This window comes from Saccopteryx leptura, chromosome 7 (assembly GCF_036850995.1).
Source record: "Saccopteryx leptura isolate mSacLep1 chromosome 7, mSacLep1_pri_phased_curated, whole genome shotgun sequence".
NCBI classification, from domain to species: Eukaryota; Metazoa; Chordata; class Mammalia; order Chiroptera; family Emballonuridae; genus Saccopteryx; species Saccopteryx leptura.
In genome coordinates, this window is record NC_089509.1 from 30,958,983 (window position 1) to 30,984,898 (window position 25,916).

Here is a 25,916-nt window from a genome sequence, read left to right on the forward strand (position 1 = left end):
AAGCCCATTTTGGGTGATAGAGAGGCTGTGCTTACATTAAGCCATTCTACCAATCCTAGGAAAGGTAACAGCTCCACCTAATACATAGCAATAAACACAAGGAGGCTGCCAAAATGAGAAGACAAAGAAACATGTCCCAAGTGAAAGAACAGAACAAAACTCCAGAAAAAGATCTAAACAACATGAAGACAAGCAATTCACTAGATGCAGAGTTAAAAAACACAGATTATAGCCTGACCAGGTGGTGGCACAGTGGATAGAGCATTGGATTAGCACAAAGAAGACCCAGGTTTGAAACCCCAAGGTCTTCAGATTGAGCGCCTGCTCATCTGGCTTGAGGACGAGACTGCTAGCTTGAGTGTGGGATCATAGACATGACCCTATGGTCACTGGCTTGAGCCCATAGGTTGCTGGCTTGAGCAAGGGGTCAGTTGCTCTGCTGTAGCCCCCAGGTCAAGGCACATATGAGAAAGTAGTGAATGAACAACTAAGGTGCTGCAACAAAGAACTGATGCTTCTTATCTCTCACTCTTCCTATCTGTCTGTCCTTATCTGTCCCTCACTGTTTCTGTCACAAAGAAACAACAAACAAACAAACAAACAAACAAAAAATACCGTACTGGTTATAAATTCAATGAACTTAGAACATCAATAGCGTAAAAATGGATCAGTCAGAATGAAAGATACACTAACTGAAATGAGGAATAAGTTACAGGGAATCAACAATAGAACAGATAAAGCTGAGATTCAAATCAGCAATTTGGAAGCTAAGTAAGCAAAAAACAGCCAATCAGAATAACAAAAAGAAAAAAAAAAGGATGATAGTGTGAGGAGTATCTGGGACAGCTTTAAATGTACCACTATTCATATCATATGTATTCTAATAGGAAAATATAGAGAAAAAAAATCTATTTTAAAAAATAGTGACTGAAAACTCTCCTAACCTGATGAGAAAATAGACAAACAAGTTCAGGAAAGTGCAGAGAATGAGAGTCCCAAACAAGATGAACGTAAATAGGCCCACACCAAGACACATAATTAAAATGTAACAGGTTAAACACAGAGACAATCTTAAAAGCAGCAAGAGGAAAGCAGTTACCTCCAAGGAAGCTGCCTTAAGACTGGCAGCTGATTTCTCAACAGAAACTTTTCAGGCCGGAAGGAATTGGCAAGAAATATTTAAAGTGATGAAAACCAAGGAACTACAACCAATACTGCTGTACCCATCAAAGGTATCATTTGCAATAGAAGGATGTATAGTTTCCCAGATAGCAAAAGCCTAAAGAAGTTCATCACCACCAACCCAGTATTATATGAAATGTTAGGGGTTTTCTTTATGAAGAAGAAGGAGAAAAATTAAAAATATGAACAATAAAAGGGCAATAAATACATATTTATCAATAATTGAATCTAAAAAACAAAATAAATGAACAAGCAAATCAAACAGACTCATAGATACAGAGAACATTTTAATGGCTGTCAGATGAGAAGGAGTTTGGGGGAAAAGGTGAAAAAGTGTAGGGATTAAGAAGTACAAATTGGTTGCTACAGAATAGTCATGGGATGTAAAATACAGTATAGGAAATAAAGTTGATAATATTGTTATATCTATGTATTGTGAGATGGGTGCAAGATTTATTGGGATGATTTCTTAGTAAGATATGTAACAGCTAATCACTGGGGTGTACATCTGAAACTGCAATAATGTATGTCAAGTGTAATAGAAAAATAAAAATTATTTAAAAATAGAAGAAAAACAATTATTATCTTTTTGTATCTAAATTACTAATGGCTTTTTATTTACCTTGGTCTTTACTAGTTTAAACAATTTTATATTGACTCAGAAATACATTTAGATTTCACTAAAATGTAATGCTCAAAACCTATTAACTAGTTCTCATTTATTTGTATTATTGACTATGCTGTATATGTATAATTATTCACATTTCACATGAGATCCCTGACATCTTTTTTTTCAGACTCACCCTCCCCTACAGTGGACTAGCAGCAAGATCTTCTAATCAGGGTTTTTCTAACTGCAGGCTGGGATCCATCAGTTTAGAGGTTATAACCACATTTTTTAAAATGGTGTAAAATTGATAAGGAAATACTATATCAGTGTACATTTTGTAGTAAATATATATTTTAAACTTTTTCTGTTTTACATATATAAAAATATGTCAGTTTGGAAGGTAAAATGTATTTCTTGCTATAGCAGTAGGTCAGAGGAGTTTAAAAATTACTGCTTTAAAACATCATATAAACAGAGGACGAAATAAAAATACAGAGAGATTAAAACAGTTTAGTGTTCACCTATGTAAGAAGTAGCTGATTCAAGAGCATATTCATTTGTAACTGTCTAGTGAGTATCTGAATCATGTTGTCATGTGGCATATTGTATAAATCAAAGAGTAGCAGCTAGCAACAATAAATGTATCATTATTTCAGAACTTTTTATTGTTTTAACAAAACTGCCTTCATTAATATGATAAATATGGAATGCTATAAAAGAAAAACAAAAAAGTAATCATTTACATAATTAATTTGATTATTTAAAAAACATTGTTTCCAGTTCCTATAAAAATGAAGATACCAAAAAAAATCTATACTTTGCCTCCATTAGTATCAATTAGTAACCTAGTCATTTCTCAATTATATCATTGCCTACCATGCATGTATCCAATAATCTGAAATTAAAATCCAGTATGCTGTGCCATTCTCATTAAATGCCTTACATCTAATCTGTTGCACTTGAGTTAGTGAAGGATATTGTTTTGGAAAGGTAATTAGCAATATTATTCCTTACAACATTCTGTCTGCTACAGCAGAGAGTTTTAGAAGAAAACAGCAAATACTCTAATTGAACTATACATTTGACATAAGCATTTGCACTGATACTGTTAATTATTCTCTGCTTTAACCGGTCAATTAAAACTGTAAAAAGGATGGCCAGTGTGAAAGTAGTGTTTATAAAATGTTGTCTCCCCATCATTTAACTCCAATAACTTAATAGTATCACTTTCACCAGTGAATCAAATGCTTTCAAGTGCACATCTTTCTTAATATATATATATATATATATATATATGTATATATATATATATATATATATATATATATATATATATATATATATATATAAAGTAATAGTCTGTGTCATATGGCGGCAAGTAAAGTTCAAAGTGCTATTATCACTGTTCTCATGGTGATAATTAATCCTTTAGTCATTATCATAATGAGAAAGTATGCTCTTAAAATGCTGATTGAAAAATTCAGATATCAAACACAAGTCACTCATTGCCTATCAGCAAAACTGATTCTTACACTTATGGCAGATTAGCGCAGAGCCTTCCAAATAATTTATCCAGCCTATTCCAAACTTTTCTAGCCTTCTTATGTTTCACTTCATGATTTTTTAAATGGTCTGCTTTAATATGAAGTACCAGCATTACATTTTTATTTCTTAATTTATGATGGATCTTTCATCCTAAGCAGAACCATTTCCTGATTTTGTTTTTAATGTGGCCTCTACTCATTCCTTAACTGAAATAATTGGAATAAGTTGCAACTATATCTATGGTCGATTAAGTCTGAATACTTTCAAATATCTAAAAATAACTTTATCAACTTCAAAGGCACTAATAGACATTTTCATACTGCCCAATGAAACCCACAAGCCAAGTTGATATTCCAAATGGGCCTAACTCTGAATATGTCAAGAAGCACATACATACAGAATAAGATGCTGCATTCCCAAACATGGTAAAAATCCAAGTGCTACACATTATTAAGGGTCAAATAACTTAAAATGATTGCTTTCTGATTTTTTTTCTCAAATTTTAGCTCAATGTAGGCATGCTGGATATTTCCACATGAAAGTCTTATAATCACCTGAGAATATAGTCAAGTCCCCCAACTTTATCTTAACCTTGTTTGCCTTTCTATATATATTTTTTCTACATGGCTAAATTTCAAAATTTGAGTGTTACATTGAAATCCATGTTTTGACTTTGGCAACCATACCAAACTGGCATGCACGAGAGGACACACACATTAAGTAATCAAGTTACACTACAGCATCCCCTGATACTTTTTTCCAAGGTCTTGCTGAATCATGTATAGTGTCATGTCATCAGAAACAAGGAAAGAGTGAGGATTCGGAGTGTAGCACTAATAAGATTTAATATGGGGTGGCTTGGGAGAGGAGGAGGGTGTGTTTGACTTTACATGATGGGTATACAACATAATCAACAGTTCAAATGTTATAGAAATGTTCACCTGAAACCTATGCATTCTTATTAATCAATGTCACCCTGTTAAAGTCAATTTTCTAAATCAAATTAAAAAAAATAAAGACAAAAATCTCAAACTTCTTCAAGGGAATTCATACATAAGTTTATCCGTATAAGCGTTTTATACCAGCATGCCCATCCCAAAAGAAAGGAAGACTAAAAGAAAAAAAGAAGAAAGGTAAAATGAATTCAAATGGTTCAATTATACTCCCCAGATGAAGAAATGAAAATTCTATAATGTGGGTGACTGATGGCCCCAGCTTCAGGAATCAGAGCAGCATCAATCACTGTTCAGAGAATTCATACTCTTAAGTTTAGAATTCTTTAAGAATCATTCTGTATTGACCAAAATTATAATTATACTGTACTAGAATGACAGCAATATCACCAGTTTGGGTAAAGAATCATTTATAAGAATTTGGGATTGAGATCACTGCTTTTCTGTGATCCATTTCTCTAGAGATACCTTTCCAAATCAAAGAATCATTCAATATGCCTATTTATTATTGCAATCTATTAATATTTTGTGTCAGATTTTGGGTTAAGACTTACAAATTGCATTTACATCTTTAATCAAGCCACCTATGTTATTTAATAATAAAACCTACTTCCTTAGTTACATGGAATTTTTAAAATTAAGTTTGTAGATGGATATTGCTCTCTCAGATATGCTTACTCAGTGGTGCCAACCTCAATCCTGACCATCCATGCAAACTGGAATGTTGAATTTGTAGAAGCAAGAACTAGGTAAGGTTCCCTCTAAGTCAATACTAACTTTTTGTATTCTAAAGATCCCTTAATTCTTAATTCTAACTGTCTTTTGCACACAGCCCTATATTAACATAGAACAATTTTGACATTCTTTTGGCTAGGCAATCAAAAACTAGCCATCCTATCTCTTGGATCAATAATTTGTGCCCAAAATATCCTGACTAATTCAGCTAATGGATTAACGTAAAGTATGTAGAATTGAGGTGACTGTCAAACTGGACATCTGAGAGAGATCATTATTTATTACTATGATAACTAATCAAAAGTCTAGAAGCAGGACTCAGATTATTGGCTCTTTTATTTAGATGGCTATCTTCCTTTGCCACTATATAAAAAAATACAGACCACATTTCTTCTCATTCAAACAATGTTCTCTCATGCCTCTGGAGATTTTCATATGCTATTCCCCCAAACAGATAATCTGTAGTGTACTTTTGAATTTATCTTTCCCTTGCTTTCCAGTGACTTCTCCAATCAATTTGATTTGACTTTTATTCTAAAAACATTATATCTTATATTTGTATAGGACATGGATACACTTACCACACTCTCACAGTTACTCAAATTCTCCTAAGAGCCCGTAGAGTGAACATAAAATGATGAACAGTGTGTGTTTGAATGATCATGAGTTGATGAACATGTAAAACTATTACTTTTTCTCTTTCTTTTCTGCTTTCTTTCTTTTCATTTTTTAGTCCTTTCCTTCTTAAATTAGGCATAAAGCATTCAGCTGCAGCACAAAAGTTTATGGGTCAGTGGATGGAGAACATGTGTATGGGGTAAATAAAATTCAGTGGACCACAACAGGTTTGGGTAAGGGCACCCCAGTGGGAGATGTCAGATAGTAAGCAGGAAAAGAAGGTAAGCTTATATAAAAAAAGCCATATTAAAGCACAAGCCATGTCAACAGGGAGTCTATGCCAGGGAACAAGTTGAAAGACAAGAGCAGTTTATATACATACAGAGGTTTAATCAAACAAGTATAAATAGGATAATGGGAGGCAAATTTCCCATTATAGGGAAAGTAATTTACAAATATGGGCAAGTGAAAAACTAAAACTCAAACAGATATATGTTAAAAATCAATAATAGATGCCAATATAGTTAGTATATGTGTACTACAAACATACACATTTTCTAGCTTTGCCCACTGTAAGTCTGAGAGCAGTGACACCTCTTCTCAACAAGTAATTATGAAAAAACCGGATCTTAGCTTTATATATCATCTATTCTTTAAAAGAATCAAAACCCCTTGAGAAAATGGATCTTTCCAGGACTAGACAGGAAAAGTACAAGATAAACTAAGATATAACGTTCAGCCAAGTTAAAAAAAAAAAAAATGACAGTAATGGATTAGGACCCAAATAAGAAACTATGAATCTATACAGATATAAATAAATAATATGAGAACTATGTTGCATAATTTGAAAGCACTTTCCCATTAAAAGTTATTAAGGCTAAGAGTAGATGATGTAGAGAACTTGCAAGGTTTAGAATGAATCCTCTGAATAGCTGCAAAACCAGTGGGAGAATGCATGATGTATGCCTACTCCAGGAATTCTGGCAAAGTAACTTTGATTAAGCAATAAAATGAACCTGTTAAGTAATGGGACAAACAAAAAATTCGTGATCTTCTTAATAGAATGTAATGAAGAAAACACAGAGTCAATAATTTTATATTCCTTTTAATGATATATAACCTGTCTCTAATCATGAGAGCCAAATTGGAAGACATTCTGCAAAATAACTAGCCTGTAATCTTCAAAATGTCACAAAGGTTAAATATGGAGGAAATCTTTTAGGCTGAAGGAGACTATGAAAATATAATAACGATGCACTATTTGACCCACATCTTCTAAGAATTAAATGAAAGTGATATATCAAGGTTAATTTCCTAGTTTTGATGATTGTATTGTGGTCATATAGAAAACAAAGGATGAAACATTTAGGGATGTAGAGACATGAGGGAAGCAATGTGCATAAGTGTAGGAAACAAACAAAAAGTTATTCGTGCCATTCTTTCAACTTTTCTGCGAATCTGTGACTTCTTCTGAACCAAAATATTAATTAATTGATTAATTAATAGTAGTATAAGAGAATTGAATAGAAGATAATAAAAAAATTATGATACAGTATGTTGGTTGCCTAGCACTATTTGCTGTTGTATGTGCCTCTAGAAATCTGCTTAGTGCATGGCACTGAAATAATGATTGCTCTCCTGCAATCTACCCTATGATATATATTTATGGCCCCAATGCTTAAAAGAGCTCACATCTATGCTTGAATAGATCTTGCTTTCTTTATAATTGGATTATAAATAACCTACCTGGGTTTGCTTTTTTCTTTTCTTTAGAGGAGAAAAGTTTGAAATACATAAAAGAGTTGGAGAAACCTGAGACAACTCAACACATGTGTTTTACCAATGCACAGAGCAACTGTACTGGACTTTCAGAATAAGAAAATTGTTTCAAAATCTTCCAGTTTCTCTGTGTCATTTTCTAGAAAATCACTGCATAAATCATGGAGAATTGTTTATGTTTTGTTTTTAAGAAATCAAAGATATTAAAGGACTCTCCAAGCTGTGAACCATGCTGAAAATCCTCTAAAGAGAAGCTTGTTTCAGTTGTATCACACTGAGCAGGTAAGGTTCCTCCTCTATCCCTCCCTATGTTAAGTGGTAAAATAACGGTGATTGAATTAGGTGACTTCTACTATTTATGGTTCTATTCCACATTTATCTCATTCAAAACTGCAACCAGGGCTCACACTGACTAGTATTCACATACACAGAAGAAAATGTCAGTTTGCCTTTTGGATGTCAAATAATCTCGTGATAAGACTTTAATATAAAAATGTAATTGCATTTTGTATTTTTATTTGGATAAAATTATGTGTTCCTTTGAAATGTCAAAACAGGCTGAGACTAGGTTAACCTTCGTTTCCTATTACATTTCTTACATTGCATCTAGTTAAATAATACTTTTTGATAGGTTCAGGAATAGAACAAAGTTTTCTCTTTCTTTTATGCTGTTGCTTATTTTAAGTTAAACCTCTTTAAATTGCTGCTTTTTCTCACTGCAACTTCAGTGGGCTGAGAAAAGATTTACAGACCTAAAACTATTTTCTGGACTAATTCCGAGTTCACTTTCAGTTGCCCACTCCCACCCCCACCTCCTACATCATCACTTCTCATTTTCATAGACTATTTTATTCTAAGATACTGTGTAATAATAAATTACAATAATAGCAATCAAAGTCATGGGGAGGAGAAGAATTTTTGATGGCAGCTCACGCCTGCCTCTCAGTAGCATGGCAGAAGGATAGCCTGAAAACTGCAACAATTCAGAGAATCTGCCAGCAGACCCCATTGTCCTTTCAATTTCTAATGACACTGAAGTACTTCCATGATTAAAATTTAAAGGCGTCCTAGTACCAAGTAATTTGCCCAAAACTCCTTATCTAGCACTCACCAAGAAGACTCTGATTTTAATATACTATTAATCAAACTCCAGCCAAGTTTACCACTGATACTTTCAATTACAGAGAGACTAGCTTCATTTCTCTCAGTATGTATGGATAAGGAGAATTTTTTTTCCTGATTAGTCAGTTACTCAGCAATGAAATAAACCACTGACCTGGTTTAGAGACACAATTCTAAGACACTAGCCATAAGTTTGATAACAACAGACAAAAACACAACAAACTACTTTAAAGTATTAATCATTTCTAAAAATGATTACAAATCTGAATACCTTGGTATTCACTGCTAATGAATTATTAGTGTTATAAAGCTTGCATTTGTTAAAACACATGCTAATACAAGCTTTACAATGTAAAAATAAAATACAGAATTTATTTTAAAAAGTTATAGATATATGCAAAAAAAATTATCTATGTGTGCTTGCTTTAGTGTTCATAATACCAAATATTTAGAGCAATATAAATATTCAAACTAGAAAATTGATTATATGAATTATGACTTATGCCTCCAAATAATTAAATAATATATGTGTGTTTATAAAAATGTATTTAACAATATGGAAATCACTTGCAATATATTAAACCGATTAAAAACCAGTTTATTTTGTTACAATATATGCAAATATAAAAACATCTGTAAGCATAACTATCTACATATGACCAATGCTTATCTTTTGATTATTATGACTCATATTCACTTTCTTAATTCTTCATTTTAACATCTAATATAAACTGCTTTAGACAAGATAAGTGACATTAATTTACCTCATTTTATATATAAGAATGCACTCATAGCCAAGGAAGCATTTTGTTCTTTTTTCCCCTCAATATTGAATATAGTACAATAAAGACTACTACACCAGCTCACATATTCTTTTTAAAATAATATCTGGATAGCTGTTGTGTAATAATAGCTGATGTTTGTGACAATAATGTAAACTCTGTGTACATACAGCTTAATAAATGATAGTCAGATAACCACCATGTAACCTTGGTCAATTCAGTAAAAAAAATAAAACATTTTGGATTTTTTTATTCAGTTTTTGGTTTTCTATATGGTACATTTTAAAAATATATAATTAAAGCCAAGGAATTTTACTATATTGATTATACAAAATATAAAATGACTTCAAACAAGAAGTACAATAACTATATGACAGTATTTGCTGGTGAAAATAAGATGAAAAAAATAAATTGACTGAACCTGTGTAGCTTGAGTTAGAAAAATTACAATTAAATATTATCTTATATAGAGTTATAATATAAACTAAATGTTAATTATTTTCACTGAATAATAATCCACACACTAATATAGTAAAAAATAAACTGCTAATGTGGGTTTTAGTCAGAGAAATGAGCAAGACTTAATTCTTTAAGCACAATGTCTTAGTACTGTTTCTGTGCTAAATTGAAACCACAGTAATATAATTTGAAAAATCAGGTTTTATTGATAGAGATTATTCATTAGTAAATAAATGATAGCAGTATATATTTTTATATGATTTTACAAAGCTCTTTTAAACAAGTTATTACAGCTAAATATTAAAGAGATAAATACTGAATTTTATAAAAATAAGTATTCTGCAGATGAGAAAATTATGCATCAAGTACTTTATGAGGAAGTGTTCAAGTTCACAACTAAGAAGTAGCGGGTAACATTATTTTAAATTTTAAACTCTAATACTAAAGATTTATTTTGTTGTTATTTTGATAATAGTATTTGATGCTCTTAGAGATGTAGTAATTAAAGTTTTCTTTTATTTTTTTAAAAAAGTACAATCACTTTGAAAAGGAATAAAGAAATGTATATGAAATTTCAAAGTGTACACACCATTTGAGCACATAATCCCACTTTTGAAAATAAGGTCTAAAGAATTTGACTAAAATTCAGGAAAAAATTATGTGTAAAGATATACATTGTGTTAATATTTATAACTGAAAGATAAAATTTAATATGCAGCAATATCAAATGGGCAATGAAAATAAAAACTATATATCTAGCAAAATTGTATGTCTTTTGAATTTTATTAATTCATTTTAGAGAGGCTTGGGAGAGAAAGAGAGAGAGAGATTGAGAAAGGCAGGGGGAGGAGCAGGAAGCATCAACTCATATGTGCCTTGACCAGGCAAGCCCAGGGTTTCGAAACTGTGAACTCAGTGTTCCAAGTTGATGCTTTAGCCACTGTGCCACCAAAGGTCACACTCAAAATTGTATGTTAATAGTTATTTTTAATAGAAAGAAATATTTTTATATTTTATAATACTAATAATGCACTGAGATTTTTAAAAATATATAGAAGAAAATGAAGTGAATAAAATATTAACTGTAGTTATTTTACAAAAGTGGTATTAAAGATGATTTTTAAATATTTCTTTTTCATTATAGCTTTTAGATTTTCAACAGTGAGCAAGTGTTTCTTTAAATTAAAAAAAATAAAACTAATTGTATTTTAAAACATTGAGTTTTATCTAAACATTTACTGGATTTATTTCACATTGAGCTTGATTTGGCACTATTTTTTTCTCTTAAAGTCCTCTAACATTGTAGTTTCAAGATGACTGAGACCAACATACAGATAAAATAAGATACTCTAGAAATAAAAATTGAAAATATTTTATACATTTGACTTAATTTATCCATTAATGTTAGATTTATAGAAATTATATTTGGAAATTTGAATTTCATTAGGGAGCAAAAATGGATTGAAAAGCATCATTTTACTGTTTTAGACATGCCTGATTATTTTAATTTGTATGATTACAATGATTTACTATCCAGATAGTGATCAGTAACTTGCATTTTTAAAATATTTAGCAGTAAGAGGATTTATTAGCACTACCTCAAGTAGACTCACTTTTAAGATCTACTTTTATTGCCAGGACAGGCATCTAAATAAATTAATTCCATTAATTTTTTAATTTTCTTTTCTAAAAACTACAGTCTAAGATTAATAATTAAGTTTGATAATTAAATAGGAATATAGAGTGACACATTTTAATTAAATATAATTATACTGTTCATGTAAACATATGCACATGCATTTAACACATATAAATGAGTTAACTATAAATATACTTTACTGTATACCATGAAAGGATTATTAGGCCTTTTCTAAACTAATTCTATACAAAGAAATAAAAAGCCTTATTTTTCTGTGAGCTCTTAGTTGATATTATAACAATGTACAACTATCTCCATATAATATTCGATGAAAAGGCCCTTAGCTTCTGTGATTAAAAATGCCAAGAAAAATGGTTAAAAAATTAAACTGAAAACATAAACTCACAGGTAGTTTGGAACACTTCCAAGGAAAATAAATGCACATTTTGCAATTATTGTCTGGGGTTTTTGATTGTTTGTTTTTACCTTTAAGACCCTAGTAAGTTTTGTGAACACCAAAAACTAGTTCTTTACTCTTTCTGATGTGATTGAACTATATATATCCTTCACTTAAAGTCTTATTTACTCAGGCCTTTAAAATTTAATAACTAGATACTTAACTATTTAAAAATATTCTCTATCTCTAACTTCTTAGAAGGTTAAAAGATTATTAAAAGCTACCAAACGATGATATACCTGGTTTTTATATTTACCTTATATAATAAATTATTACACAAATATCAAGTAAACAGAAGTGAGGATTTTGTAATCTGAAAAGCAGTAAAAATTAATTCATTAATTTCTATTTCATAATGAATGTTCATTTCTTCATTTGCATATATACTCAAGATATATTCAAGTAGCATAATTCATAAAAAATCTGAGTCCTATAAACTGAACCTTCACTACTTTTCTGGTTTCCTCTTCATTAAAAGGAATTCTCAAGTTTGTTTAACAGTGCTAAGTAAATCTTACAATAGGATATTAGGCAATTGTCTACAGTCTAAAATAATGTTGAGCTTCACTCTGCATTACCTTCCTACAAAATGCAGAGCATTAACCAATTCTTTTCTGTCAACTAGCAATTTTTGGCAGATCCCTTTTGCATGATTCATGAAGGACCAGTAAAAGGCTAATTGTTCAAATTAATTTGCGTAAATGACTAAGCAAGAGATAACAAAATTACATCTGCACTTGTTTGGCAAAGATTCAATAGCAGCGGCCCTGTACTGCCAGCTGCTTCCAGACAACACTCTTGCAGAAATTAAAAGCTACAAATATTAATTAATACACTTTTTTGGTACGTTAATTTGCACTGAAAGGTTCCGGAGTGCAAAACTGCTGAGAAGATGAACCATGATAATTAGAATTAATGGGATGGATGCATGTTTTTTGCAGCTGAAGTTTTAAAAACCCATGAATGGAACTGGGAACTTGAAACTGACATTCCCATAAATCTCTATGATAATGCAGCTATTAGTATTAGAAGGATTAAGTACTATGGCTCCAGAGTTATCCATCACATGACATGTTATATCCCATCTGTCATTGCAGTAGCTAAGACATGATAGCCGTCCTTGAGGAAGCTGGATGAAAAGCTTTGGGAATACAAGGAATTTTAGTGATGACTGTCAGACTACAAAATGAATAGCTCAAATCTCTGACTTCCAAACAGAAATAATAGCCAACAATCTGTATTTGTCCGCTTAGTAAATTGCAAATATGCTAACTTTAATGTTTATATTTAAGTTTAGTTAGGCAATCTGAATGAAGAGAAATTAGGCTAAAGAGAATAGTAAAATGTCACAGATTTTACCTTTAATTTTGTATACCTTTAGGACTATGAGTTCCTTGAAGAATAGATCTTACTGGTTGGATTATTATACTAGAAACATCTTAGGGAAATCTTACTGTTGACATACTAATAAATATGCAAAAATCATCCTTGATACAAACTGACCAAGATGTTAAAATTCAATGTTTAGTCAAACACTAAGCCTTCAGTTTTGTCATTGATTTAAAAATATTATAGTTCAATAGCTTGTCAATAAAGAGAATATGAAATCCAAATGGAAATTTACAAGTATTGCTAATGTATACAATAAAGGATATATATATATGAAGAAATCTATTGTTTTGCTTAAAAATAAAATTTACATGCCTTACAGAATAAATTCAACACTTAATTATCCACTTATTTTGTATTTTAAAAGGACATGATGTCTAAAAGTTGGGGAGTAATTATTTTACAGCATTCTTATGTGATCAGTTACCACTTTTCATGGAGTGTTGTAATAATCATCTTGAAGTACTGCATCTACTGAGAGATTAAGGGTTAATAAAAGGGACTTTTAAGATTAAAAAATATATACAATAACTATTTAGAAAATAACCTGCTTTAAATCAGTTTGGCCTTATGCACCTGGGTGAAAGAAAATTCTATACCTAAGAAAATGTTTCTTCATTAATATTGAAAATTATATCCTAACATGTTTATTCATTTTATTGTGCAGTTTTTAACATGTAGTCCCTGGATAGCTTTCCTAGATATTGTCTTTCTCAAAAATTTTGTGTAAAATTGTATTTTTCTCTCTGAAGCAATGCTTGATTGCATTATTACATTATATTCTTGAAGGTGTTGAAATCAAGTTTAAACTCCAGGTTTTGATCTCCATTAGATCACATTACACTTTCCTTTTCTCCTTCCTCCCTCCCTCCCTTCCTTCCTTCCTTCCTTCCTTCCTTTCTTCCTTCCTTCCTTCCTTTTTTTCTTCTTCCTTTTTTCCTTTCTTTCCTTTCCTTGCTCGCCTTTGTTTTCTTTCTTCTTTTCCCTTTCTTTCTTTCTTTCTTTCTTTCTTTCTTTTCTTTCTTTCTTTTCTTTCTTTCTTTTTTCTTTTCTTCTTCTTTTTCTCCCTTCTTTCTTTTCCTTGCTTGCCTTTGTTTTCTTTCTTTTTTCTTTCTTTTTTCCTTTTAGCAAAAGAAAGAGAGACACACAGGAAGAACAGACACACAGGAAGGGAGAGAGATGAGAATCATTGCAGCATCTTAGTTGTTCACTTACTGCTTTCTCATATGTGCCTTGACCAGGGAGCTCCAGAAGAGTGAGTGACTTGTTGCTCAAGCCAGTGACCTTGGACTCAAGCCAGGAACCTTTGGGCTCAAGCCAGTGACCATGGGGTCATGTCTATGATCCCGCACTCAAGCCAGTGAGCCCACACTCAAAACTGTGACCTTGATGCTTTGAACCTGGGTTCTCAGCATCTCAGGTGATGCTCCATCTGCTGTGCCACCACCTGGTCAAGTTACATCATATTCATGAAGGTAATAAGACCCAAGTTTAAACTCTAGGCTTTGATCTTTATTATAGCACTTCCAGGAAGCAATATATAAAATTATTAATAGTCATTTACTGTCCTCAGAAAGTGATTTCTAGCATTCCTTGATAACAGTCTCCATAGAGTGGTCCCAGGAGTTTAGTGATGTGATTTCACTCAGAAAAAAGTGTTCTGAAATGGAGAGCAGGTATACTAATCTAGACTTAGAAATATGCCCACTCCACAAATCTTTGCTACCCATCAAGATCCTGCCTCATACCAAAATATAAACGAGTTTTAAATGAGCAAATTCCTATCATTAGCATTCAATTTCCATTTTATTCTTAATGTTCCTTGAAAAATAGTTCGTAAGAAAAACTTAGACTTTTCTTATAAAAAATCTTAAAGCAGTAAAACAATTTTCCTGCATCCATTTCTTTTTCATATTAGTTTCATAAATCAAATCAAACACACATACACAGCTTTATCCCACTTGGAAGATCATACACAATAAAATCTATGAGGCTATTCATACATAACCACCACACAAAGTTTCCTGGCTTGATAATTTTCATCCCAAATTTTATTGTTTTTATCACAAAAAGGAATATCTCATCTACCAGTACATTTCTTCCATCTGAAATGTTTTCTAAGCAAACGTCTGTCTTTTGGAGGACCCAGCTTTAAAAGAACAATGTCTATCCAATGACAATTACCCATTCTTCACTGGCCATGCTACTTTAAGGTGATCTTTCTGGCTTGTTTACTCTTACTCTCTGCAAAGCTTGTAAAGCAATAATGTATGCTTTTCTTTGGGATATTTATGACTTTTTACTTTCTTAATTATTTAAATAATTTTTCTTATGTATCCTTCTATCAATCTTATTATTAGCCTGCCAACTAAATTATAAACTCTTCAAGGACAGGGTCTTAAACTCATATGATCTTATACTTCTTGATATTCACCATAATTTCTAATGAGGCTTGTCTACATTTGATTTATCCTTAATTTGAAAGGGCTTTCAAGCTCACACATATACCTGAAAATGTTCTTGTTGAAAGCTTCCCCAGCTCCACTAGCGCAAACAATTGTAAAGCAGAAACCTGACTCTCATGCTTAAAAAGAGCACCACACTTAAGTTAGAAAACCTGGTTTTCTTCCCATCAAAAATCAGGCATTTGTATTTAGAAATTGCAAGGTCAGTTTCTAATTATTTTTACAACTGAGAAAGCTTCTAGCTGAGGTCTCAGCATCTGAATTCTTGGATGTTTATCAAGTACTTGGATTCCATAGCTCGCTGAAGTTGTCATTTCTTAGTTTGTTTTTAGTTATAGTTTCATTGATTATAATTCTAAGAAACTTAACTAATACATACACACCATATTCATTAGAGTCAATATCATAAAGAACACCCATTTTAAAATCTTGGCTTTAAAATAAGGAATATGGTCTTTGCAACAGAGTTTAAGAGAAAAAGGAATTATCAAATTTTATTCCAAAAAATGAATAAAAGCACCCACTTGACTATGTACATATATGATATATTCTAGTACCAAAATTATGTCAATAAAAGATGAAAAAGTTCTTTGAATATGAGTTTCACCAAGTTACATGCATTTAATCAAAATATTTAGTGTGACTAAAATATATTTGAAGAATCCCATTCACACTTGCTTCACTCTTCTGCTCACCTTTTCTTCAGGGTAGGTGTGCAAATTTTCTTCTCCTAGCTAGAATTCTCACACCAACATCAAAATAAAGACGTCTGTACAGTGATTTTACTTTCCTAAGTTCTTCATTGCATTCTCTATGATATATTATGAGCTGTACTTTGATTAAGGAAAGTCAATGTCCCATAAGATGTATTATATACACCTCCATAAATAATATCTTAGAAAGGAAAGACTCCATTATCCCATTAGTGAATGGGAAAAAAATAAGCACTCATAAGGAAGTCAAATGATACCTTTGAGATTTGGAGAGCAAAGGTATTTTGAGAAAGAGCATCTGTCATGAGAGTGACTGTTTCTTTCTTTGAGAAGCACATATACTCTACACAGCAGAAAAGTTCTTTATTAAAAAAAAAAGGCAGAAAGTAGAAACCATTTATCTGTGAGTCTGTTTCTTGAACCTCCATTGTTTTGGTTTCTTAAATCAAGTTACTGAAATAGGTATTTGAAAATAAAAATATAGGTTTTACCTACAGTCCTAAGGTAATCACCCCATGGAAGAAAATGTTTGACATGGCTATGTTAAAACTGTTTAATATATTAAGATTTCTGATAGAATAAAAATGGCATTTTAATGCCAACAGATTTCTTGGAAAACAGTTTAGTCAATGAAAAATAGGAAGCTTTAAATTTCTCCACCAACATGTGACTGTGTTAGAATTTTAACAATCAAAACAGCTAATTTTCAGTTGAGTTAGAGGGACTGGCTGTACGATTCTAGATGGAATGGCTCAAAAGGTGCTATATTTCTTCAGTCCAGGCAGTGTGACTGAACGGTCTGCTCCAATGCCTTTGGCAACTGTTCTGCTGAAGTTCAACTTCCTAAAGGAAAATAAATGAAGAAGCCTGTTCACGACTTACCAGTAATAATTCACCCTGATATTGCCAAGGAAAGATCTGCTACCAGGTTTCCAATAAACTTAGGTTTTAGTCATCCTAACTCTTAAAAAAAAAAAAGAAAAAGAAAAACTCTTTTCAAAGAACATTAGAATAAAATTCCTTCTGAGGTTACTTCACATTTCTTATTTATAGGTCTCAAATAATAGTACACAAGAGTAATATATTCACCACATGTCTGACCACTGATTACCCTTTATTGAGAGAAATATACTTGAAATTAGATATGGGTTTTGTATAGCCATGTGGCAAAATGAGAAAAAATCATTGCTGTGGGAGAAAGACTCCTCTAAAGTCTGGCTCCTGAGTGAGCTTGAAAAGTCATTTAAATTCCCCTAGGCTCAATACATACATCCCACTTATGAGCTCACACAAAATTTATATTTCTTACCACCTCCATCAGATCAGTGTGATTAATATTGAAAGTTTATTTTATCTATTCAAAAGAAAATACAGAGATATCAAAGAAATTTCTTCTCCCATCTATTGAAATAGATTATTTAATTTACATGTGGTTTTACTCTTGGTGAGAGGGGAAGGTGGAGCTCAAAGAAATAAGCCAAGTGAATAAGCAGATGCCTATGCTTTATTTCATGTGATTAATAAAGGACAAGGAATTCCTTCAGAATAAGGGGATACAAAAATAGTTTCTTATAGTTTACAACTTGCATGTTATATGGATTGAATTGTGTCCCTACAAAATTCATGCTGAAGACTTACCACCTAGTATGACTATATTTTGAGATATGACCTTTAAAAAGAGATAATTAAGGCTAAATGCAGAAGTCATAGGGTGGGGCCCTAATCTGATAGTACGTCTGGTGTCATTTTAAGAAAAGGAAAAGATAGTAGGAATGCACATGCAAAGAGGAAAGATCATGTGTCAACACAGGGAGAAGACAGCCATCTGCAAGCCTAGGAAAGGTACTTCACAAGAAACCAACCCTGCCAGCAACTTGATTTTGTGTAGGTAGAGCGCAGAGTGCATTCTTAGCAACTGTGGCTGATGCAATGCTGTGAGAATACTCCAGCATCTGGAACCCTCCTAGCACACCCAGGAGGGAGCTCGCCTTCTGTAAGGAAGTAACTACGCACTAACCAGGAAGCTCCCTGACCTTTTCAGCCAGTGGCTTTGAAGAACAGCTGTTACACCCTATAGGCTGAACCTGTGTATATAAGCTAGCTTACTTCCTAAATTAATCGAATCTGCGTCACTGAACCTGGTCCCGGAGTCAGGTCTCTATGTCTCTGTCGTCCTCACCCCTGGTGGGCCTTGTCCACAATTGGCTCCTCAAACAGTGACCTAACCAGCATCCAAGGGATGGGTGAGTGACCTTCTGCAATGAGAAACCTTCTCCCCCACTCTCAAGCCCCGCAGGCTCAAGCCCTGCATACCCTATTGCAGAGTAGGCGAGTTGAGTTTGTGAAGAGGATCTCTGTGCTTACTGGGAGATTCTCTCTAGTCTCAATCCCTGGATTGAGGATGCACCCCTCTAGGAACCAGATACTTGGGCCTGAGCTCTTTGATGCATTCGTTCGGCCAAGGTGCATGGGGGGCAAACCTTCCCTCTCAGCCTCACTCCTGCCTTATTGGCAATACATGCCTGCTTGACTGGTGTTCCTGATGGGGACCCTCCACCGGTCCCTAAGGTCCTACAGTCTACTCCTCTTTCAGAGGAACCTCTACCTCCATATTTGCCTCCCCCTGTAAAGGAAGAAATGGGTTGGGCCACTGAGTTTGATGGACTTGCAGCCAAACCTGCAGAATCAAAACTAGATACATTAGAAACTGTGCCATCAGCTCCGCCACCCGAAGAAGCGGAAGTCGCTACTTCCACATTCCCTGCCAGGGCTCAATGCCCCATCCCAGCCTCTCAGATGCCATTTTCTACCCCAGCTTTAACTCCAACACGTGTTCCTGCTGCAGACCCATGGGCCAGCCTATACGCCCCCATGTGTCTTTTTTCTGTCTGTCTGTCTGTCTTGTCTATTTTTCTGTATCTCTTGCTCTCTCTCTCCTCCACCCTCTCTCTGAAATGATGCTGGAAGGACCCAGTCACAGCACAGTGGCGGGGATCACACCCTCTTCTAATGTAATGGAGAGATTATGCTTGTGTTTTCAGCCAATTTGGATCCCAGGAAGCCCCCAACCTGCTTGACAGGGTTTCATAGGCACCCACTGAATGGTTCAGTCTTCACCCATCCAAAGCCACAGCCCTGGCCTCCTCCACACTGACTATGCCTGAGGGGAGGAGGTCCTCAGCGCTCTAGAAGAAGACCTCAGGGCCAGCATGCACACCGCATCACCTGGGGGGATGTGGAGGCTTTGGTGGGGTGGGCCCAGAGAATGACCCCTGATGGACCCCCAGGCCCTGGTGCTCTGTTCTTGCTTGTGTGTGCTATAGTGACTGCTAACTCCCAGACGCCCCCCATGTCTGGGCTGCTTTTCCCCACCCTGGCATAATTATGTCTGTTGAAGTTAATAGCCTACAATTTCCAACAGTATATTCCAGTAACTGCTCCCTTAGTCTCCTTTGTGACAATAGTGACCAGGAATTCCAACAGTGAAACGGCACTATATGGGGTAACCTCAGTGACTCAATGCTACTTAAGTTTACTCTGAATAATAACACTCTCCCCTCGGAGGGGTAGGTCCTCCTTTGAAATCATACTACAGGGGACTTTGCTGAAAATGGTACTACCAACCAAGGCTCAGCACTTGGCCTACAAGCCCTCCTCCCCCTAACTACCAACAGCTGGGCCCGCCCCACTAACCTTGCCTTCCCAGGGTCACCTCTTTGCCTGTTCCTGTATGACAAAATCTAAGAACACTCCCAAGAGAAGGAATTCCCTGGAGAGACTGCTGCATTGCCTCTGGCCTGGATGGGCAGACTATCAACCTCGGAGTTTGGCTTCAGAGGCTGAGAGACAGAATGCAACCATATGAAGTACGCAGTCCACAACAAGCCATCTGTTCCCTGTTTGGATGCTGGGACCTTTGTGGGAAGGGGGCATGCATGGACCTACGTCCATTTTTTATGATCAAAATGGAACTGTGTTTAACGGTACCTGGGAGGTCTCTGTAACACAATGGGAGGGAAATGACATCACGACCCCTAGGAGGAATCCCTTGTTTAAGACCCTTGTTCTATTTACTAACTAGTCAAACATTACAGAATCTTGCCTCATTGTTTAATCCAGCTAATCTATTAGCATATAATATAATAGGTATTATATTGTTTTAGTTCTACTAGGGTTTTGTTGCATAATGCATAGCATTCAGAAGCTACAACAGCAACAAGCAGTCATCAAGCAGGTTCAAATGGCCTTAATTAAAAGAGAAGGGGGAAATGTAGGTAGAATGCAGAGCATATTCCTAGCAGCTGTGGCTGATGCAATGCTGTGAGAACACTCCAGCACCTGAAACCCTCCTAGGCACACCCAGGAAGGGAGCTCGCCCGCTATAAGGAAGTAACTCTGCGCTGACCAGGAAGCTCCCTAATCTTTTCAGCCATTCGCTTTGAAGAACATGTTGTAACACCCTATAGGCTGAACCTGTGTATATAAGCTAGTTTACTTCCTGAATAAAGTGGATCTGTGTCACTGAACCTGGTCCCCGGAGCCGGGTCCCTGCATCTCTGTTGTCCTCACCCCCAGCAGGACTTGTCCACAATTTTTAACTTCCAGCCTCCAGAACTTTAAAAAATGAAAACTTTTAAGCCATATAGACTCTAGTATATATTTTGTTACAAAAGCCCTTGCAAAATAATACAATGTTTTTATTCGCTAGAATATTTATGCAATTTTAAATATAACCTATTTTCTATGAGAACTAAACCTGATATTTTACAATTTATATAAATTCAAATCTAATAGGTTATAATCACTTTATTGCTGGAAGGCAGATAGGTTAGAAGAAACTGAGAAACAAACCAAAGAAAACTGTTATAACATATTACAAAAATATTTACTGCAAAATCTCTTAAACTCTCAGCTCATTGCTTTGCCCTTACCAGTATGTCTCTTCTATTTTTTAAACTAGTTTATGCTCTTTTCTCACTTCTCAATATGCATTTCTTCTATTCCCTTAACTGAAGGAAGAATAAATATCTTGTTTATTTCAATTACTTCTAGAGAAAAATACCACTAGTTTCAAAGAGCCCTACTACATTGGATAGCTGGTTTTGTTTCTTAATCTCTGTCTGCATTGCTTCTGGCTAGTGTTACTCACTAGATGGTGTTAAATTAGAAGGACAGTTTGAATCACGGTCTAGTCTTACTAAGGCTTTTGTTTAGAGATATCTATTTTTATTTCCACATCAAGTTTAGAAATAGATTATGTGGCAAGTATGCAACCAACTCTCCAGACCTGAATATTCTTAACAAAGACAGATCCTGGCTTCTGGTCAGTAATATTTAAGTTTAAGCTTCCCTTATACTGAAATTAATATCAACTGACTTTATCAGGACACTCTTAAAAAATATATTAGAAAAAATACAAATGCCAAATGAGTTGTTGATCAAACCAATAATTTTAAGGAGCTGATCAAATATGAAAGTCAAAAACATTGTCTACTTTGGTATACTATAGAAATGACTCACCAGTCCTACCAAGCCAAAGTGACATGATAGTGTAACGACTTTATTTTAGAGTTTTGAGGGACAAAACCATGACACCTACATATAACAATCAGCATATAAACTAAAATTTGTGGTTTTTAAATTTTTTTTCTGGAACAATAAACGAGTGTCTCTCCTTACCCTCTCTCTTCCTTCCTCTCTCTGTCTCTCTAAAAATCAATCAATAAATAAAATAATTAAGCCCTGGCCAGATAGCTTGCTTAGTTGGAAGTTGCTGGTTTGGTACCTACTCAGGGCACATAAAGGAACAGCTCAGTGTTTCTGTCCCTCTGTCTCTCTCTCTCTCTGTAAAACAAATAAATAAATAAAATTTAAATTTTTTTATTCATTTGATAAAAAGAGAAAGAAAGAGAGAAAAAAGAAAGGAAGAATGACAGAAAGAAGCATCAACTCATCAACTTGATATTTCATTTGGTTGTGCACTCATTGGTTGCTCCTCCTATGTGTCTTGACTGGGGAACAAGGTCATGACCTTAATGTACTGGGAAAATGCTCTATCCATTGAGCAACCTGTCTAGGACCCATTTATTGCTTGGTTTTGTAATTCACTTTTCAATTTTACAACTATGTAAATGTTTACTCTAAATTTTTGTCAAGTAGATTCAAATATTTTCTGTCCAATGGAAGACGTAACTCTAAAAGTTTTAATTTATTGTCCTGTAAGAAATTAAATCTTTTTTAATTTAACACAAGAAACTTATCCTAATATTTCTGATTAATATTAATTCTATGACTACCTACTCAAATGTCATTTGTACTTATTTAACCTTATTGGTTCACTCATTAATTAAAGAGTTAAGTAATATTTAGACAAATATTCATTTAAAATTTGCCACAAGGCATAAATTTTCCTTTCTCAAATAATAGTTAAATATAACCAATAAACATTTATTCATTGATTAATATCTTACATTAGCATATTATAAAAACAATTTGTTGTAGAAATTAAATCTTTTATGGGAAATATAATATCAACTGATTTGTAGTTTAATTTTAGAATTACTTTTCTGATAGGCCAGTAGCACTGAAAAAAATGATGCAAAACTCTTCAACAAAATATTAGCAAACCAAATTCAGCAATACAATAAAAAGATCATACACCATGTATGAATTTATTCTGAGGCTGGAAGGTTGGTTTAATATCCACAAATCAATTAATGTGATACACCACATAAATAAAATAAAAGTTAAAAATCATATGATTATATCACTTAGATGAAAAAAAATTTTGAAAAAATTCAGCACCCATTTATTATAAAATTTCTCAGAAAAATATGAATAGAGAAAATATACCTCTACATGAAAAGACCATATACAATAAATACCCAGGTAACATTATACTCAATGGGAAAAAGTTAAGTGTTTCCTTTAGGACCAAGAACAAAACAAAGATGTCTGCTTTCATCACTCTTATTTAACACAGTATTGGTTGGATGTTGTTGGGCAAAGGAGTTTGTAAAATTTGTATTTTTTGAGTTTGCTCACTTTTCCTGTTAATAAAATGATGTTGGGCAGCACCAGGTATGTGGTCAGTGAAATTGCATATTACTTTCCTGCTGGGGAAGGGCCATTGTGTTGCTAATGTGTGCTAGAGGAGAGGTTTTCCCTGCCAAAAAGTTTTGAATAGGAGAGGAGGCAGAGACAGAAGCCATGTTTGCAGAGGGGGGGGGGGGCTTTTGCGAGCCTCACTGAAACTGGTGGGGCCTTTAATTCTGGCAGAAACCAGAGAAGTTCTTCTGGTTGTGGAACTGGAGAATGTGTCAGTGGTTTTGGGAGCCCTGTGTGTTTACTCATTGGCCGGTACAAGACTTGAATAAAGGAATTGCCCACCATTTTTGGCTCCACTGTTTCTTTACCATCTGTCCAAATCCAATGGGAACCTGCGTGTGCATGGCTATGAAGGCGGCTATTACTAGCCTTGCCCTTGACTTTACAGATGGCATAGCCACAGCAATAAAATAGAAAGAAGAAATAAAAGGCTTTGAAATTGGGAAGAGTGAAAACTGTCTTTGGCAGATGACATGATAGTATATATAAAGAACTCTAAAGATTCCATCAAAAATCTATTTGTATTAGAACTGGTAAAGGAATTCAGTAAAGTAGCAGGACACAAAATAAATACATAAATAATAACCTACTAGAAAGATTAACTAAAAACAGAATCATGCCTGGCCTGAATCAGTCTGAATCTATTTGAAACTCTATACCTTTAACTGGAAATTACTGCAATGTAGCTTTCTTCATTGTCACATCACAGCTAAGAGTTTTTAAAGCATGCATTTTTAAATCATTGGGACTTATAGTTATTATTTAAAAAAGGTTAGAAAAATATTTACAATTACCCAAATTTAACACCAAAGGAAGGTTTAGTTACATTTAAATGCTAGAACATAAGGCATATAATAAAGAGCCTGGAAGACATTTTACTTTTACAATATCATTTTCAGTGATATAAATTTGATGAAAACACTAAAAGATTACAGGGGGATACAAATTCATTTTGTTTTCAAACTGACCCTGAAGATATGTCAAAACACTTGTAGTATCTACAATAAGGAGTCAAAAACATGGTTGAAAGATTTCTTAGGCTTAATATAAAACATTCAGTTTAGTGATTCTACTAAGTGCATGTGATGAAGTAGAAACAGATGTAGTGAAAGAAAGATCTTTTGCCTGACCTGTGGTGGCACAGTGAATAAAGCATCGACCTGGATAGCTGAGGTTGCCACTTTGAGACCCAGGCTTACTTGGTGAAGGCACATATGGAAGTTGGTGCTTCTTGTTCCTCCCTCACCTTCTCTCTCTCTCTTTCCCTTTCTCTCTCTCTCTCTCTCTCTCTCTCTTCCTCTCCTCTTTAAAATGAGTAAATAAAAAAAGGTCTTTTTTTCAATTTTCTTTTACCTAAACCTATTAATCACCACTTTTAAATTATCAAAAAGCATAATAAAACTATGCAAAAAGTGTTTTTAACTGCCAGAGTAGTATGAGGAAACATCAAGGCATCCCTCTCAGTCACCATATAAGAAAATACAAAATAGTTTATTTTATTTAGAGCTTAAAGAAAAATCCCATTTCAACGACATCAGTAGTACATCTGATTTGATCTTCTTCCAATGTAAGCTAAGATGTAAGTTATTCTCACAACTCAACAAGGATGTAAAGTATTTTAAGAACAGTTGGGCAGATAATGTCAATAATATGTTCATTTCTTGTAGTAAGAGAGAGTGTTATGTAGTCCAGTAATTCAATTAGGAAAAGAGATTATGCAACTTAGGTTTTCTGACCTTCTTATCTTTAAAGCTTTAAAGAACTTGTTATAGGCTAGTAGTTATTATTAAAAAAAAAACCAAACTAAATTATTTTGTTTCTATGATGTATTTTTTCTGTTAATTCTCACTACATTTTTATAAGTATATATTAGTTAAAATGATGCATCCTTTAACTTTTCTTGAAAATCAGTCTTAGGAAAGAGAATCTAGTAGAACAGGTACTCAAATATGTAGGCAATATGTTACTTAAAAGAATAAAATGCATTAAAACAATTAGCAAGTGCTATATCGCAGTACCAATGTTATCACATTGTGTCAGTCAAAAGTTTGTTCTCTAGTAAAGACAACACTTTATTTATTGGCACTTATATATTCTGGTATGTTTCAAAAACTTTGGTAGTTGTCTCCTTGTAATATTTCAGCTTTTAAGCATCTTCCCTGCCTCACTGAGCTCACATAAGATACATCTGAAAGCTTTAGTACAAATTTACTTCGAATAAAGTCTTCAATTCATTTTCATGGCACCAAAAAGACAGCTTTAATAACTGCAATGACAAATAAACTGGAAATCATTCCAGGCCTTTTCACTTAACTGACAAGTAGAACACTCTCATAATGAGCCGCAGGTTTTACGTTTTCT